Below are 6,920 nucleotides of genomic sequence, written 5' to 3'. Positions count from 1 at the left end.
CAAAGTTGCCACGTTCCACACGCTGGAAAACCAAGTAAAGATACCTATAGCTGCTGCCATCATCCACAATCTAATTCGATCACTTCATGGTGATGAGGAATGGTTAGATCATCAGCCAGATAATATTGATCCATCAAACTTTGTTGCTCTACCAAGTGGTGATCAAATGAGTGACCCAGGCACTACACAAGGCAATGCTTTAAGAGATACCATCGCCCAAGAAATGTGGGCTCAGTACCAACAACATCTAAATTAGTATTTTCGTGGTTGAATAAGATGTAATAATTAGTAGTATTGTAACATATAAATCAACACTTTAAGTTAGTAGTATTGTAACATGTAATAAGTTTTTTCTTTGAAAAGCTATGGTCGGAAAAGGCTCCCCAAGGTTCAACATGAGCAGTTCCCCAAAGCTGCATAGGTATATTCCTACAAGTGCTACTAAAAAGAAGCCTTCTCCTAAATGCAGTGGGGCAAAAAAGAGTGGAGGTTCTCCAAGAGTTATTGTGTTCATTGTTTCTTCATGCTTTCTTGTAAGTTTTGTATTACTAAGGCAACCTTCCCGCTCTTTGATGCTTTGGGAGAGCTTTATGATGGTAAGTTTCCAAACATGCATGATTCTAGTAGCTTTATGTTGGTGCTATAGCTGTAGCTTTGTTTAGTAGGTGTTGTTGATGGATTTCCTTGTATTAGTTAACTGTCGGTCAGTTCATATTTCCTTGTTATTGTGTAGGACACTTGGGTGAAGGGACTTGGTGTTGCACTTCTCTCGAGGCACTGCAAGAGGAAGAACCGAATGAACAACTCCAGGATGCAGAAAATGGGCCATAAGGCTTTGATCTAAATGTTGTTCATGATGTAGATTATGAAGTTGATGATGCACTCACTGAAAGGAATGAAGATGTGCTTCAAGGAAGGGCTAATATTTTGTCACGGGATGAAGAAAGTGGACAACGAAGACCTATTGCATCAAGAAACAAACAAGAAAAGGAACCAAAGAAGCCTAGAAAGAGTGACAACATAGAAAATATGATGAACAAATACCTAGAAATGAGGAGCAAGCAAGTAGAATATGAATCTGCAAGAGAAAAGGAAGCAAGAGAAAAGGAGGCAAGAGAAATGGAGGTAACTCAAATTGATGATTTCTCCATCAAAAGGTGCATATCAGTTATGAACACAATAGAAAAAGTGACCAAATTGGAGAAGGCAAAAGCATATTCAATCTTCGCCAAGAGCAAAGAGAATAGAGAAAGTTTCATATGTGCTTGTGAAGCAGATCAAGAATCAGCTTTGATTTGGCTAAGAAATGAGATGTCTTAGCAGCTTTGATATGGACATTATTAGGAAGCAAAGTATTGGAAAAAACTGCATTTAGTTGATGATCCACTAGAAGTTTAGGCTATGTCCCACTCGAGTCTATACTGTGGTGTTGTCTCTTGTTATGCTATATTCCCTGCATGATTTTTGTTTTTGGCATGTCTACGGCTGGTTCAACTGTTCGGCTGCTCATTATGCTCATTATGGCCAGCAATATATTAAATCTGCTATGTGCAATATATTGTCAAACAAGACTTGGGTTGCTAGCTTTAACTGCATGGAATGGAATTAGTCCAGGCTGAAACGAACAGGCTTTAGTGGCCACCAGGTTTCATTCCAGAGCCGGATTTATAATAGACCAGGTTTCAGTGAACCACCTAGATCCACTCTATTTAGACCAGGAATAAATACATGCCTGTTTTCGAACCTAAGCAAACGAACGCGGCCTTAAGGAGCTAAACTGTTATTAGGTGTTTGGTAACACTGTTTTTCAAAACTGTAGTTTTTCAAATACTATAGTATACTTTAGTTATGACATTACTACAATTTACAATACTTTAGTTTTCAAATACTTTAGTATCCAATACATCAAGGTGTTTGGGGAAAACTTTGGTTGAGACCAATCGACTAGAGTGGGACCGAGCATCGACGCTCTCTTTACAGAGAAAAACTTTGGTTGAGACCTAAGTTTCCAAAACTGCAGAACAAGTGCAGTATTAACAATACTACAATTTAGTTTACAGAGATTTCAGATGAGTTCCTAAACACCTCAAAGTATATAATACTACAATATTACTCAATACTGCAATATTGCTTCAATACCGCAAAAAACTTTGTTTTCAAACACCCCCTTAGCACTTTACTTTTAACACATTTTAGCACTTATGTTTGGATCTCCAAGTACTAAAAGTGTATGCTAAACTTTAGCACCATAGATCCAAACATGTCTAAGGCCCTGTTTGTTTCTCCTTGCTAAAGTTTAGCACTCATTTTTGCTAAAATTTAGCTACTAAAGAAACAACTAATGACCTATTTGGAAGTGGAGTATTTTCTCGGTTTTTGGAGAACACTGTAGTATTTGAGATACCGTGGTGTTTTTTTCCAATACTGTGTTTGGTAGACTATTCAAAAAATATGTTTTCAAAATTGTAGTTTTAGCTATGCTACATTACTTTCACAGTTTTGGAAACTTAGCTGTAAACCAAAGTTTTCAATACTATGCTAAAAATGTGGGTATGTCTTGGCATTTCAAAACTATAGTATTCCAAAATTGTAGTTTTCAAATACTTTATTTCTGAACAGGACGTAAAAGTGATGTGCTAAAGTTTAGCATCCATTAGCACTTTAGCTCCACTATGTGCTAAATTATGCTAAAAGTGGTCCCCAACCACATTCTCCCTCCTTTCCTCAACTGAACGCCCCTAGAATCTCCCAAACCAGCCGTTAGCACCCTTTAGCATTAATGTTGAGTTAATTAGAGGTAGTTTAGCGCCTTTAGTAATTGTATCTAAACACCTCTCAAGTGCTAAAGTTTAGTTAAAGTTTAACACGTGCTAAACTTTACCACTATAGAAATAAACAGACCAAAGTCTGTTTGTTTCTATAGTGCTAAAGTTTAGCATCTGCTAACTTGAGGGTTGTGTCGGTGTTTGTGACCCGACTGCGCACCAAGGGGTTACCCACGTGATGCTTTTGGGTAGGACGGGGTCGTTGACTGTGACTCGATGGTACGTGCAGGAGCACATCGATCTTGCAGAAAGGTTTATATAGGTTTGGGCTACTTTAGAAGGCATAACTCTCTACTTCCTATTGTGGCTGTGTATTGGGTTTTCTTTGGAGTATGAAGATTACAAGTGAGCTTTGTGGGTGCTCAACTTTTGTCGATGAGGGTGGGTGTTAAGTGATATGGGGTGAGATGAGATGATTTTTTAGGGGTCCCCCTCAACCTTATATACACGACGGAGAGTTATCCCCTTACAAGTTGTGATCACTATCTATCTACCCTACTTATCTCCTTCTTTATTGCGTCTTGTAGCCCTACATATCTGGAGTTCTATCACCTTCTCAGCTGAGCCATCACCGAACACTTAGCTCTTCAGGTGCGCGCAACTGCATGACCCGAGATATCAGTGCTTCTGTAGCGCATAACTCAGACGCTCGTTTTCTCTTCTTGGGTCAATTTTGCCCAACCTAATTATAACCCGCTGGCCCATCCTCGAGCTTTGAATTAATTTGAGTATCAATCAACTCAAAGGTCTTCATAATTCGGTTTTGAGTTTAGTGCTTGCTTTTGTCCTTGTATCCATCGGTGCACCTAATGGGTGTAGCCCCCGAGCTTTGAATTGATTTGAGTATCAATCAACTCAAAGGTCTTCATAATTTGCTTTTGAGTTTAGCGTTTGGTGCACCCAATGGGTGTAGCTCTGGAGCTTTGAATTGATTTAAGTATCAATGAATTCAAAGGTCTTCATAATTTGCTTTTGAGTTCAGCGTTTTCTTTTGTCCTTGTATCCATTGGGTGCACCATAGCCCCCAAGCTTTGAATTGATTTGAGTATCAATCAACTCAAAGGTCTTCACAATCTACCTTTAGAAAATTCTGATTTACTATAACAATCGTGCCCGACTAAGATTTGCCCAACTGAGCCCGTGCTGACTAAGATCTAGCCGATTGAGACCTAACCAACTGGGTTCGAGCTGATAGAAATCTGGCTGGACGGCATTCGACTAGGGTTTTTAATGTGACCGCTGACTAGGTTCCAGCCGATAGAAGTCTGGTTGACTCTAGTTTGACCAATCTTGAGTTTGTTGTTTTGTAACTTTTGCGGATATCTCATGGATCAGGCTGCTTCAAAAATCCCTAAAAATCCGGTCTGTACACCCATTGGGTGTGTATGTTGTCTTGTCTCAAAATAGTAACATGACGCGACAGAGTGTAGTAATGCGCTTGAGTGGTTGGTATTACTCTTCCCCGGTGTCATCTTACGCCAATGAGTGTCAGTGACTTGCTCATCATCTTGGAAATTTACAAGGCTCTTGAAGTCTTTGCGACTGTTCGTTGTACGGACGGGAGCCGAAGGGTCGTCCCTTGGCTTCTTTAAATAGACCGTGTGCCAACGACCTTCTTCTTCACTCACTCTGGTTTCTCTTCTCGCTTTCACTTATCCACTGAAAAACCATAATGGCTGGGGAGCAAATGTAGCAAGGGCAAGCGCAACAGGAAAGACCAAGGCAGGAAGCGGAAGCGTCCTCCGACTCCCCCTTCGGAGGACTTCGGTGACTCCGAGTTCTCGGAGGAGCAGTTCTCCTTCGAGGGCGAGGAGTCTTCGCCGCCGGTCCCCCTCTCTCCATCGTCCGAGGGCTCAGATGACTCGATGGGGCTCTCGGCGGTGGAGAGGGCCTTCGTCCGATCCGTCAAGCGGGCAGGGCTCAAAGGAACGGTTGACTCGGAGGAGGAGGACTCCAAGTAGGAGGGCGACAGTGGCGCAGATGGGAGCGACTATGATGGTGGCAACGAGGGTGGCAACAACGTCAATGGCGGTGGTAGAGGCAGCGGCGGCGACGACAACTGCTACGACGGTAGCGATGAGGGCGGCATCGGCAAGGGCAGCAGCAGCAGGGGCGGCAGTGGAAACGTTAGTTGCAAGGCGCCACCTGTGTAAGTATTAGTGTAGCATAGTAGTAGGTACTTGTAGTAGTAGTGGTGGTGGTGATAGAAGTAGTAGTAGTAGTAGTAGTAGTAGTAGTAGTAGTAGTAGTAGTAGTAGTAGTAGTAGTAGTAGTAGTAGTAGTAGTAGTAGTAGAAAAATGGAAATAGAAGTGGAGGGCGTGTTCTGCTAGGGTCGGTTCATAATGAACCGTCCCTTTTATTTTGTAACTATCTCCTTCCAGTGAACGAAATATGGTTACCACGCCTGATCATAATGCTTGCTGGTTCCGAGTTTCTTTCTTTGTTCAACTTGTGTTTCAACTGATAAATCCAACTCAATGAATCCAATTGATAACTCCGACTGTTATGTACTCTATCTAACTTACTTCACTCAGCTAGAACTTATTCGGCTTACATCGTCCGACTTAGCGCGCCCAACTTAGCGTGTGCATATACACACCCGCTGACAGTTTCCTGGTGAACAAACCCTAACTCTGTTTTTTTCCACCACAAACATTTTTCTGAAATTCTTGCTCGTCTGTGGGCTCGCGCTTGATTTTGTTCCTTAGTGAAGTCTCATGGCGCCTAGGAAGAAGAAGCAGGGGAGCGCTGCGCCTGTCATTCCCCCCATCGATCCCAATAGTCAACTCCCTTTTTGCGATAACTATGCTTCTGTTGTTTTCGAGTTTGACTTGCTTCATTTAGTCAAAATTGGTGTTTTACCATCGAAGGAATTGTGTTCTTGGCGGGTTTGGCAGGGGATCACCGTACCCACGGAGGATACCCATGAGTCTATAGTCTTCGTCCCTTTCCTGATCCGTGGTCTAGGTTTACCTGTTTCTCCTTTTTTCCGTGGCCTTCTTGATTTTTACTCCCTTAAATTGACCCACTTGAATCCCAATTCTATTCTTCAAATTTCCATCTTTGTTCATATTTGTGAAGCCTACCTCGGGATTAGCCCACATTTTAGATTGTGGAAGTACTAGTATCACTGCAAACCCGGAATGGCGAGGAGCAACATCAATTAGTTAGTGGTGCCAGCCTTGAACTTCATTGGGGTAGAAAGGCTAAGTATCTTAACATCCCTCTTGTTGGGGACTTGTTCTCAAATGCTATGAATTAAGAACAAGGCAACATAAAATGTTAAATGATTTTGTCCTTCGTCCGTGAAGCATTATTCCTTTTGGGATAATGGGTCTTAGACGAAGGTTGATAAGAGTCTTATTACGAAGTTGAAACTTCGTAATAAACTTTCAGTAAACATTGTGGGATAATGCAAAGTAAAAGGTAAAAATGGATAAATGATTCACAAATGCATTATATAATATATACTTAATATATTGTATCATTAAATACAATGATACCTATGCCTTGATAAAGGTTGTATTCCGGAAAATGCGATTGCAGATATCAGAATGCGTGAACAGTAACGGAATACTGTTCACTATTTATAGGCACAGGACGCAGCCTGTGAGGAATTACAAGTATGCCCCTTATAAAAACTTACAACATTGACTCAGACCTTTATGGGCTAAAAGGTCATTCTATCTTTAAGTCGGTTTGCAATGCCGAAGCTCTGCGAAGAGGCACCTTCGGCTATCTTGTGCGAACAGCTTCATCCGAGGATCACTTCTTTCTATAAGACCTTCGGCGACGAAGCATAGACCCAACAGTAGCCCCTTTCGCGGTGCTAGATCGTTTTTCGTAACGAGCTTGATCCGTGAAAAAAGTTTCTTAAGCTTCAGAGCGCCGAAGGTCTCAAAAAACACCTTCCCTGAGCTCGTTGTCGAGAAACGATTGGATTTCCCTGCGCGCAGCGGCCCCACCTTGCAGAGTTACTGTTCGGTCACTGCGGTCCACCGTACAGCGGGTGCGAGCGGGTGTCCGCCTGGTGTAAAACTCCTGGCGCTTCGCCTTCTTACCTGCGGCACTATATAAATAGACGAGTAGGTGTG

This window comes from Zea mays, chromosome 4 (genome assembly GCF_902167145.1).
Source record: "Zea mays cultivar B73 chromosome 4, Zm-B73-REFERENCE-NAM-5.0, whole genome shotgun sequence".
In the NCBI taxonomy this organism is placed as follows: Eukaryota; Viridiplantae; Streptophyta; class Magnoliopsida; order Poales; family Poaceae; genus Zea; species Zea mays.
Note: the sequence above shows the minus strand (reverse complement) of the source record.